We start from the raw sequence: 12,563 nt of genomic DNA, 5'->3' as shown, positions 1-12,563 counted from the left end.
ATTATTACGAGGCAGAAAACTAAAAACTGCACAGAAGAAAGGATGAGGGTTGAAACAGAAAGTTTCCCAGGGACACCAGGCAAAGCACCCTACCAACACCAGTAACTCCCCAAAGGCATCCCACAAGCCAGCAGGCACTACCCTGAGATGCTCCGGCCAGCGACTTACATAAGAGGACAAGGGGACAGAAAAACCCTACAGCTGCCAAGTTTCCTCCTCCCCTGAATGGTCAGCTTGCCTGAGACTGGTAGGTGGTCCTGCAACTTGGCCAGGCTTCAGACTCAAAGGTTATAAATAGAAAGGTCAGGGACAAAGCAGAGACAAAGCCTCAGTAAAAGGTGATGCAACCTGGCCAGCTGGCATATGCATGTCAGGATTTCATTCTGCAGCGAGGGGGACACATCAAGTGAACCCTGCCATGAACATTGCACAACTCTCACTACCCACCAACTCAGCACCAGTGACACACAGAATCTGCTGGGCACAAGCAAACCAGAGCTTCTTGGTCTCTCTACTTCAGGTAGGTCTTGTCACTGTGCACGGGTGAGACACGGGGGCAAGAAAACTGAGCAAGTGGAGCCCAGGAACATGAAGCTGTCTCTGGAGCAGGGCTTGGAGGCACACTGGGCAGATATCACACAGTGCATCACACACAAGGGGGTGGTCAAAGAGCCTCAGGGGGTAGAAGTTTAAGCAGCAACTCCACAATAAAGGCAGAATCCTGAGCCAGAGGGATTTCTAGTTTGACTGGTTTATGTTATAGCTGTTCTGGAATTTCAAGTTTCAATGACATTAACTTGCCTTTTTCCAGAGACTCAAGGAAATCAAAACACTCAGCGTGCCCCAAATTTTGTTCTTATTTACAGATTTTATCTAATCTGTTTACTACTATGATTTTTAACTTCTTTCATGGATGGTGTTTAAACTGTCATACAGCAAAAAAACATCCCAAAAGCCAGTCTTACCAATTACTTTATGCACTGCTACAGTTTCCCTCCTGAAGGGGAAAAGAATGACTTGTTTAAATCCTGTCTCTCTGGTTTATATTCTCCTGCATGTAACCAGCCCTCACCTGAACTATGAACTCCAATTTGGAAGCCAAGCTCGTCACACTGTCACATTATTTCACAAACGTACAAATTTCTTGTAAGCCTCAGTACTGAGAAACACGACAGAGCAGTTGAACAAACAGATCTTGTACCTTCCCCGTGGAGTAACACACAGCAGTTATTTTAACCACTAAAATAATATTCCCAAAAAAAACCCAAGTATTCCTAACACTAATTTGTAACTGCTCTCTGATAAACAGCTGTGCTACCTGTGAGGAAGCACAGAGCAATTTCTCTCATCTCAATTTTGTCACTGGTTCTTGATGTTTGCATTCAAGCTTGGGAAGCTTACAAGTCAAGATTCCTAAAAGAAAGATGTGTAATCAACATGAAAGCTGTTTCTCCAAGTAAACTTAAAATTAGATAATAAATTTATGCAGAGAGGGAACAATACTCTTTAGAGTATGTGTCCTATACAGCAACTTGTAAACATTTACAGTGGATGACAAGATGCACGCACTCCATTTAAACTAGAATCCTTTCATTTTTATAGGCTCACTCACCAAGATAACAACCTTGACTTAAATAAAACCCCACACAGTTACAGCTGAATTGCATAAAGATGCATCAGTACAAAATCTAACACAGCAGGAAATTCTTCAACCGTCTCAGATATCACCCTCTATAAATGTTCAACGTAACTCCAGATACCATATCCTATCCAAACCCTCTGCCAAACAAATCTCTGCCTCGGTACTTGTTAAAGCTGATTTATTACTGTCAAATACATTAATCTGCACGTTAATCTGCCTCAGGTCACTTAAAGTTAGTGAAAAGGGACCTTTGTCAAGCCACATAAAATGTTGCTTTTGGTCCACATGGGAGTTTGAAATCAGAGCTTGGGAGAGATCCTCTATGACATAAATTTTACAGCATGAAAACAGCAAGGAATGCAGAAGACTTTTCCTGTAATCCATTGCCATTTTCTCTGCTTCACTTCATAGCGTGCTGTTAAAGCCTAAAAGTGTCACTAAATGAAGGCTGCGTTTATCTTGGGATCCTGTGTCACTGGAGTTGTAAAGCACACAGCACTAGCATGACAGCCTCAAACTGGCATTCACTGCACTCCAGTGGAGGAGGGAAGGCTTGTACGTTATACAACCTACTTAATCCATACTGCAAGTAGTACACAAGGCAGAAAATCTGGCTCAAACAACACACATACTACATTATGCGCAGTAAGTGCCGCTAATACTTCTACACGAAGTGTTATTCCCAACAGTTTAAAACCTCCCAGTTGTACAGCTTCCTTATTCAACATTCCCAACACAAAGCAGAACTGGTTTTCACTAACAGACCACTTGCTTCCTAACATAACCAATTCCCCAGACAACTTACCAGATGATCCAAGATTTTCAGTACAACCAAATCAAAAGTTCAAAGACGAATAAAGGCAGTTGGACAATCACTGAAGAGAAGCAGTTTTAACAAACACATCCTGCATTTTTGCTTAGCAACTGGATCACCATCAGCAGAATATGCTGGTACAGCTCTATTACCTCTGTCACATCCCCTGAAGCAGCAGTCTCCAATGGAAGCAGCAGTAATGAGCACATCCTCCACCTTTCCTTTTTATGTTTGCCTGGTAATTAATTTTAAGTGCCAGTAATTCTCAATTGCTCCATCATTAGTGTGACTAAATGTCATTCTACGACAGGAATTATGCAACTATGCTTTGGTCAACCCCAAATACCACCACTGTTACCTGTGACTTTGAATGTTGTAACAAATAATATGCTTATAAACTGTTCATTTATTACAAAGACATTACTTCGATTACTGCCCAATTCACGAGTTCCTTTGGCTTGAAATGAGAAAGCATTCAAATTATCTGTTACCTCAAAACAGCATCTTCAAGAAGGAAGCACCAAGTTTCAAGGGAGTTTTAATGTCTACATAGGATGAATTCTCTCAAAATGTAGAAAGATTTCAGGTGGTGGTACAAGAACTACTGGACACATCATACTTACTGCTAAAAGAACAGGAATGTGGAATTGTACCTTTTCAAGGATGACCTTAGTCTACAGAAAACACTCATGTGAGTCTTGCAAGCAGATAAGCCCTCAGGCACTTACATAATAATGAACTATTGAAACAGAGCCAAGACATGAGTTTTCAGAGGAAAATAGTCATGGGTTCTGTAATCACGCTTTGTTTCTCACAATGACTTTACTGTGATGTGTAACAAGGGGCTGTTTGATCCAGTTAACCAAGGCAGAAAAAGTCAGCTGGAAAGGGTTTACACAGAGGAACCAAAAACTAAAGTCCTTCTGAGAACATCTTGTACCACCTTCCCAACAGCATCTTAAAACCCTGCTGCTCCAAACCCAAAGTGGGCCCTGGTTACCCACAGCCATGCAGAGCTGTACTGTCACATCCACCCGGACCTTATCTGAGTCTTTGAGGTTTTTTTTTGGTACAATCTCCCTTTCCCCACACTGACCCCAGTACTGGAGCCCTTCCAAATCAGTTGACACAACTGGCACTTTCAACAGCATCACGCGCCAGTTTGATGTTTGGGACAGAAGCATTTATGCAATGAAACTTGGTCAAGCTTCTCTTGCTTCTATCAAGGATAAGCTTAACTTGAAATCGAGTTTTCCTTCAAGGCAGAATACAGGCAACATCCCACCTTTGAACTCCAGAGCATGGGTTTAAGGCCAAATTGAAGAGTTTTACGGACACAGCAGCTAAAACCAACACACATCTCCAATTATTTTAGCAACAAGTCACTTCCTACTGAATGAAACATTGGATTTTTGTAACCCAGAAAGTTTTAACATTTTATTACTGATTTTCTTTCTTTACAGTCTTAGGTGGTATAAGAATGCCAAATCATCTAAGAAAAATCCTAACAGAAAGAAAAGGAGGCTTTTGCAAATCACACTCTCTGTTTCTGGGGGATGATCTAAAATGAGAATAAATAAACACACCACCAAAAACTATTTCTTTATATCCTTCACAGGAGTAAAAGGAATAATTCATACTTATCAGGTATACATATTTATATTTAAATAATACAGTATTTCTATTTAAATTCAGTATCCATCTTCCATACCAAAAACGTATTTGAAAATTGCCCCTTGAGAAATATCTTACAAATCAAGTCTAAGCTACCTAGCAACTTCCTTTGCTGCATTAGTGAAGCTCACAAAAAGAAAAGGAATTTTATCACACACCTATTATTGAACTATTTCTGTAATACTGCAGAATTCATTCGGTTGCCAATTATTAAAATGTCACAGAGCAGGAAGTCAAAGAGCAGTTGCACTTAACCATGGACATTAAGATAACCACGACAGAAGCCTTTTTTCAGCATCCTCCTCTTAGCTTGGAATACATAAAGGTCAGAAAACTACTAAGTAAAGCTTTTGTTGACTTTGTTGTGCTTTTCTCAACTCTCAGAACATTCACCTCAGAAAATAACCCCTTTTGTTCCCTGCTGAAGGTACAGCAGGCAGAAAGCCAGTAGCTGGCACTTTGTCACATAGATAGTTTAATAAAAATTATGAATAGGCTCTTACTTTTATTTCTACAGTCATGTTCCATTAAAACAAAAAATTATTTGCCTAAAGGATTAATATTGAGAAGAGCAGAACATCACTGTTACCAGCCTTGCAATGATATATGCTATTCTAGGGAATACACAGACACAAATAATTGCTTTAACTATCACAATTTGCAAAGCACACTGTTCTTCATGTGCAAATTGGTTGTGTCATCCATTAAGGTCAAAATGTACCAGACTCCACCACCACTAACTTATCCCCACAGCACCAGTACTTCTTTAAGTAATACATGCCCACGAATTCCACCAGTCACAGAGACCAAGATATAAATTAAAACATCAGGAAAGAAAACAGAAAAAGTAAATCCTTCAGTTTACACCAGGGAATGGCAACCACTAAATCCCAGGAGCAGCCCACCAGGAAATGCCATGCAGGGTTCTTCATAACAAATGCACACCTAAGCTGTCAGCTGAGAGATGTCAAAATGCATGTTCAATGGCTCTTCATCCCAAGTCCTACTAGCCATCCTCTTCCTTGTTCCAAATGCTAAAATCCCTTTCCTTGCAGCTAAAATCTTGCCAGTACTCTCAGGACTGAGAGCACAGTCAGTCTCAGCTCCACTTATCTTTGCACTGCTTTTTAAAACAGCTTCCACTGAAGTCCGGGAGATATGGATATATTTGTAGTACAAGCAGGAGTTAAAGATTAACTTTAGGAATTTTACCACCAGCTAAAGGAATTTTACCATTCAGATTTAATCTAAGAACCCAGAGCTGGTATTTGCTCTCAGAAGGCAGTTTTTACTGCCTCAATTCAATTATTCCGTTTTCATCACAAGTTCTGCATTTAACAAAGACTCAGAAACAATGTACAGACAGTGTGATCTTGAAGTCCTTACCATGGTTACAGTACCCAAGTCCTGGTATCACCCACTAAGTAGTTCCCACAAGAAACCAAAGGAGCACAAATAAGGGTCTTTAACAAAGTCTAAAGAAAATGCTTCAGACAGCAAGAAGGGCCATGGCTTGCTGCCTCCAGAACAGCCTGTTTATTCAAATATCCATAAGCACCCAGTTTACTAAAACACACTTGAGACAGCACTTTGAGAAAAATCAAACCTGACAAGCCAAAAACATCCATCAGTAAGGAGCTAAAGCAGGAACCTTGCCAGAATGCTGTCATTAAAGCAGAGAAAAGCCCACTAAAGGTTCCTACCACTAAAAAGACCCTTACCTAAAAGCTGTAGAACGGCTTAACACATCCAGTGATGATCTCCTAAGGAAATCCGTGGCATATAAAGTGTCATCCTCTAGACCTAAACAGAGCAGCACAATTTATCTTGTCTTCAAATTAGGAATGGTAGTCTCTGCAATCCTCTAAGCAGATGGAACCATGCACACTAGGGAAAAGAGCATTTAATTTGGTTGAGAAGGAGGAAAATTGGATGAACAGATATGAGAAATGGTTTTAGAGTACTTAAGGTAAGGCAGCCTAGTTGCACCTTGTCTTTGAATACATGCAGATGATAATAGAAAAGCTTAAAATATACTTGGAAAAACAACCATTCACTTTAGCAGACAGCTAGACTTTTACAGGACCCATTCAAATGCAGGCAACATTTATGACATCTATATCTAGTATAGTTTGGTTTTCAGCATTGCATGAGAAACATACTGCCAGACAGAAGAGAACAAAATAGGGCAAAAAAGGGAAGTAGCCTTTCCTGTAGCAGGTCTCAACAGAAGTGTGCAGTGTACTTAGACGTGCCGGTAGATCACTGCAATAGCCATTGTAAGCATTCAGACTTGACTTTCAACCCATTCCACAAGTAAATTGTCTACTCTCTTGCCTACTGCTGTCTAAAGGTACCTCAGAGCCAATGATTACAGCTCTGCCTGTTCCAACACTTTCTTCCTGTAAATAGTGCCTGACTATTTTCTGTTCTCACAAGGGCTTAATTAGTCCTGTTCACAGAGCGCTACAGCAGCTGGCACATCCCAGCATTTTCACAGCTATTGAAATCCATCTGAACCATGCAGCAGATTTTTCTACGCTGACAATTACATGTCCTGGGAACCTTGTATCTGCCTATGCATTTGAAGGCACCTTTATGCAATCAATTTAACCACAAGGCAGCCCTGAGAAGTCCCAAAACGTTCACTGTCACACATACACAGTTCACAGAAGCCCAAAGAATCCTGCCTGGTCAGAAAAGGAGACCCTTTCCTCCACTAACAGAGCAGCAGAGATCTGCAACTCCAGAATACATGAGTAATCATGGCTATGTGCAACAACAAATAAAACTGCCATCAGGATACCATTAAACTAAAAAAAAAGAAACCAAACAAAACCTGGACAGTAATTTTTTTCCTACCGTGACCGCATCATAACTCAGACAGATGCCACTGAACAAAAAATAGTGAGATACAAAGATATTTCCATGAGGTCCTGAAAATTCCAAAGAGGTTATAATTGAAAATCATGTTAAATCAGAATGCAAAATGGAATTAAACATGTAATATTTGCTCTCCAAATTTCTAAGCACCTTAATCTTGCCAACTCGCTTCAAGTTCTCTGCTACTTCTCAAATCAAGCAGCAGCAGAAGCTGTGGCACCTCCTTTCCTGAGAGAGGCTGTCTGCTTATCACCACACCAGCTACCACATCCCAGCATGGTGAACAGTCCTCTGTAAACAGAAAGTCTGTCACCGTGCCCTGAAAGGAAACCTTGAGGTCCACCTTCAAAGTGGACTAAGATAAAGATTATATTTTTACGTCAAACCATTGCAACAAACTTTCCAGAAAATCACTGGGCAAGTTAAACTGCTGTTCAGTTTTACAGTTACATGATAGAAGTCTGAACCTCTCAATCCGTCACACAGAAGGCAGGAGGTCATTCACTTCACAGCTCTGCAACAGGAACTAAACGAAAACAACCCACCTCCTGCTTCTTACTATTTACATACTGACCTGCAGCATCCTACTTCAAAAGTAAAATGTTCCAGTAGTAGGAGCATATTCAAATAAACAAATGAAAGTTAAAAAACGTCTTCAGAAACAGTTTTCTGAAGAATCAGAACTGGTATCTTATTTGTCTCCATATTCTGAATTTCTGAAAACCAGTTTCTTTGTTGAACCTGTCTTGACAAACATATTGCTTTAAATAGCAGAGGCAGGCAGTCACCACATTAAGCACAACCCACTGAAATACAATGTCTTATATGTCAATACAAAGGAAACAGCATTTAAAACAAGTTCTATCAGAAAACAATACAATTTAAATTAAGTCTTCCCCCTAAACACTGTCCCAAATACTTTTCCATAATCGCTACCATTATCTCTTCAAATCTACCAACACCGTCTGTCAGAAAATTCACTGAATGACTCAGACACAGACACTTTCAAATCATAAATACTCAAAACTGCTGTTTCCATTTCAGAACTACCTCTATTCAAGGATTTGAATTGCTGATGGCATCCTAATAATCCAATGACCTCCTGAAGTTTCCTTGTCAAGATTTTCCTCATGCACAAACAGCATCTCCACTGACGAAAGCGGGCCTTGTTGCTTTGCACAGTGTCTTGGACAATGTGGTTATGCAACCAGAAACCTGTAAAACTTGCAAAATTTTTAGTGCCTACTACTGAGTATCTTTCGTACATGAATGCTTGACACAGCTCCTTGACCATGCAACTGAAGACATGAGATAGCAGAGAGCCAAGCATTAAAATCACTGGCATTACATGCCCTGCCAATTCCCATTAATTTTCCTTCATGACAAATCAGCAGAAACGCTTGCCTAGAGCAAGCAGAGGCTTTTCAAACCCCAGCCCTTTAATCCTGTATCCAGGAGTCAGGCTCCAAGTCTGAATCTCACCCACATTGCCAAAATCACTGCTCACTAGCCACTTTAGCAAACTAGTGGTAATGTCACCAGCCCAACAGCACTAATACAACTCCATCGGTGCAAAGACTGGGGTTGTGGAGGGTCAGGGAAATACCTTTGTTTGTGTCTGGCTCTCTTGAAGACCTGAGACAATTTAAGCTCATATACCCATCACATTTTGTATTTATGTCTGAGAATACACATACAATACATGAGAATCTGCTGAAGGAATTTTCACCATGAAAGCTTTTGCTTAAGAAGTATGCCAAAAATACACTCTTGCCCTTCACACCAGATTATGTTTTCATATCTGATTTACACTCAGAAAGCGTCATTTTGAGAACCTGGACTGAGCTAGGATGCAGCTTTTAACTCCTCCATCACTAACTCGGATTCAGTTTTCCACGTTAGCAACTATTCTCCATGGTTTTCACTGCAAAGCTGCCAACAACCTTATTCACAGCCATACTTATTTGTAAGCTCAGGCAAGGGAATCATTTCCGTATTTTATCAACTAATATTACACTTCCCACACAACAATGAACTTCTTTTAAGTTGCCTGCTAACACACACTCATAGTCTTCGTACTGGATTAAGTGCCACGGGACAGATGAAGTTTACACATAATAATGCAAGAACCACAGCATAAAATCTTCATAGTTGGAGCTGGCTTGTACCCCTACGGGAAAAGGAAAAACAAACTCAAAACACAATCACTTCCTTTCTCATATAAATAATATTAGCTCATAGCCAAAGATAACAAGGAAAACAGGCTGGGGTTTATGACCGTGCTGCATCCATAATTTCATGACACAACAACCTACTTCTGTCGATCACAAACATATTTTCCTCTGTTACAGCAGCTGCCACCGAATTTGTAGCAGTCTCACTAAGGTTCTGCAGAAAACAAGCACCTCGACACTGAACTACTACGAGAAAGGCCTCTGAAAGCAGAGGATTTTTACCACAGTGCTGAGAAAGAGGGTTGTGCAGTGCTCAGCTCTTCACCGACTTCCAGAACAGATCTGTGAAGACCACAGCCAGGATGGAACCAGAAATTTAATACTGCCCGGCACTGACTACAGCAAGGGAGTGAAAACAAGAGTTTAAATTACACTTTAAAGGCCTCAAGTCTTGAAAACCAGATTATACCAAGAAGGGTTTGCCCAGAGGGCCTGGTCAGTTTAGTAAAACCTGGTCCATTTTAAAAAACTACGCAACATGGTTGTGATACACAAGACAATTCAACCACCTGAAGAACTTCAATGCTGCACAAAGAACAGAAAGTGCCCTTAAACAAGGAGTAATACCTAAAAGTTTTTCTGCTATGTAACAGGTGCATGATAGTTTACATACACAAGGTGACAAAGTCTGTATGTCAAAAAAAGTTTATAATTTAATATTAACGCTTTTCTCAAAACAAATGCCCACACAACTACTAAAGCCACGAAATCAACTGATTTGTAAGGCTAAAACAGACACAAAAAGAAACACTGCTGCAAAAGCCCAGTAAGAACAACAGCTGTCATATCTTCTTTGTCTTCTGGGCGATTACCATATGTTTAAACGTCTTTGTTGTTCAACCCAAGCAAACAAGAGATGAATGTCTGATTCTCCCAGGAAAAAAAAAAAAATTAAAAAAATAAAACCCAACTTTTTAAAAAGTTTATTCTGCTGCCACTCGAGAATATCCAAATTGTGGTTACCCAAACAACCTGAGAATATCCAAACTGCGGTATAGAATATTTGCATTACCTACTGTTGGTCGTTCAAGTGTTTATACACACATTCACTTGAAAACACTGAGAGACAGAGACTCTGAGAGACAGAGACTGCTCTGCTTGCACAATAAGGCTCCCATATTATGCAAGCGGAGGCGTTATTATTTTTATTGTCTCTGTAGAAAGATTTCAGGAGCAGCAGCAGCAGCCCTCCCTGCCCTGGCGAGCAACAAGTGCACGGAAGACTATAAACAAGACCCACTTACGGTGCTCTTGACCCACTTAACAGCGCTCCCCTGGCCCAAAGCCTCCTCCAGCCGGCAATTCCCGAGCTCTCCTCCGTGCCCCGAGCGAACTCCCCGCCCGCGGGCTCCGCTCGCTCCCGCCCCGCACACCCGCCCGCAGGGCCCAGACACGGCCGGGCCAGGGCAGCGCCGCCGCCGCCGCCCTCCCGCGGCCCCCCCGCCCCGCCGGGCAGCGCCGGGACCCCGCAGCGCTGCCCCCACACCGCGGGGGTCCCCCCGCCGCCCCCCGACCGGGTGCTCGCCCCGGCGGCGACCCCCGGCTCCGCGGGCGGCCGGTCCGGGCCCGCGCAGCCCCCGCGGCGCGGAGCGGGGGCCGCGGCTCCCCCGCCGCTCGCTCTCACCTGCCCACGGCCGGCGGAGCTGCTGCCGCCGCCCCCGTCCCGCGGCCGCCGCTGCCGCCGCCGCCCGCCCGGCCCGGCCGCCGCCTCCCCCGGCCCTACGGCGTCACCATCGCACGAGGCCGCCGCCGCCAATGCGGGAGGCGCCGCCGCGGCTGCGCGCCCGAGGCCGGAAGGACGCGGAGAGAGCCCGGCCCGGGCCTGGAAGGGAAGGGAGGGATGGCATGGGATGGCGGGGAGGAGGAGCCACTGCGGCCGCGCAGGCGCACCGGGAGCGGAGGCGGGGGGGGGGAGGTTGCGGAGGCGGTGCGTTATCCGCCTTCCGTCCTGGGAATAGAATCGCGGAGTCAGTTAGGTTGGAAATGATCTCTGAGGTCGTCGAGTCCAACCTTTGACCGGGCACGGCCACGCCAGCTAGACCATGGCACTGAGTGCCACGTCCAGTCTTTCCCTAAACACCTCCAGGGATGGTGACTCCACCACCTCCCTGGGCAGTCCGTTCCAATGTCTAATCACCCTTGCTGTGAAGAAATTCTTCCTAATGTCCAACCTAAACCTCCCCTGGCGCAGCTTAAAACTGTGTCCTCTTGTCCTGCCACTTGTTACCCGGGAGAAGAGCCCGACCCCCACTTGGCGACACACTCCTTTCAGAGAGTAAAGAGTGATAAGGACCCCCTGAGCCTCCTTTTCTCCCAGCTAAACCCTACCAGCTCCCTCAGCTGCTCCAGGTCCTTCATCAGCTTCTTTGCCTTTCTCTGGACTCGCTCCAGGATCAAGATGTCCTCCTTGAGTTGAGGGGCCCAACCAGACACAGTACTCCAGGTGTGGCCTCACCCGTGCCGAGTACAGAGGGACAATCACTGCCCTGGTCATGATGGCTGCGCTATTCCTGACACAAGCCGGGATGCCATTGGCCTGCTTGACCACCTGGGCACATGTTCAGCTGCTGGTGACCAGCACCCCCAGGTCCTTTTCCACTGGGCTACTTTCCAGCCACTCTGCCCCCAGCCTGTAGCGCTGCAGGGGGTTATTGTGGTCAAAGAATAGAGGGGGTCAGCAAACACTATTAGGGAACAGCGGAGTTTCCAGCCCCCAGCAACGGGCTCCGGGCCTGGCGGGGGGTTCCCCTGTGACACTGCTTCCTGAGCAGGCAGCAGAGCGTCACCCTCTCCTACTGAAATCAGTGTCATGGGAAACCCCTGGGCCACGCAGTGCTTCTGTGGCCAAGGGGCCATCTGTGGTGACAGCTCAGAGCCATCCGGGCACTGCGAAATTCACTGGGGGAAACAGTATAAGTACAGTATAAGTACCAGAAAGGACAAGAAGAATCATGATTAGCAGTTAAAAATTCCCAAATAACAATAATAAAAAACCCCAGTATAATCCAATGATCACAGCATGCTCATGCCCTCCATCCATCATTCTTCTCCTGCAGGGCCTGAAGCTGTTACTATACTCTCTTGTTTCTTAGTTCTGTTCAAATGACAGTTGAAATCTATTTTTTTACAATAGCAGTGACAACTGAGAGGAGGACTCATCAATGTCTTTAAGTATCTAACGGGGGGGGTACCAAGAAGATGGAGCCAGACTCTTCTTGGTGATGCCAAGCAATAGGACAAGAGGCAACAGGCAGAAACTGATGCACAGAACGTTCCACCTAAGAGGAAAAAGAGCTTTTTGACTGTGCAGGTGACC

The 12,563-nt window shown here is 44.0% G+C and overlaps 1 protein-coding gene across 5 annotated transcripts in view; it reads right to left on the bottom strand.

Annotated features, from left to right (window-relative positions):
• Positions 1 to 10,944, bottom strand: part of ADIPOR2 (adiponectin receptor 2) — a 43,082-nt gene extending 32,138 nt beyond the window's left edge. The window contains exons 1-2 of one of the 5 annotated variants that reach the window (XM_032687875.1): positions 10,872 to 10,909; positions 5,852 to 6,017 (exon numbers count right to left, since the gene is read on the bottom strand). The gene's annotated coding sequence lies outside the window, so the exon portion shown is untranslated. Of the gene's footprint in view, positions 1 to 965; positions 1,078 to 5,075; positions 5,205 to 5,851; positions 6,018 to 10,491; positions 10,580 to 10,871 lie in introns of those variants that run through there. The other 4 variants (XM_032687876.1, XM_032687881.1, XM_032687880.1 and 1 more) reach the window with 4 other exon arrangements.
• Positions 10,945 to 12,563: the final 1,619 nt, after the last annotated feature.

This window comes from Chiroxiphia lanceolata, chromosome 5, assembly GCF_009829145.1.
Source record: "Chiroxiphia lanceolata isolate bChiLan1 chromosome 5, bChiLan1.pri, whole genome shotgun sequence".
Lineage (NCBI taxonomy): Eukaryota > Metazoa > Chordata > Aves > Passeriformes > Pipridae > Chiroxiphia > Chiroxiphia lanceolata.
This window is presented reverse-complemented; position numbering and strand designations above follow the sequence as displayed.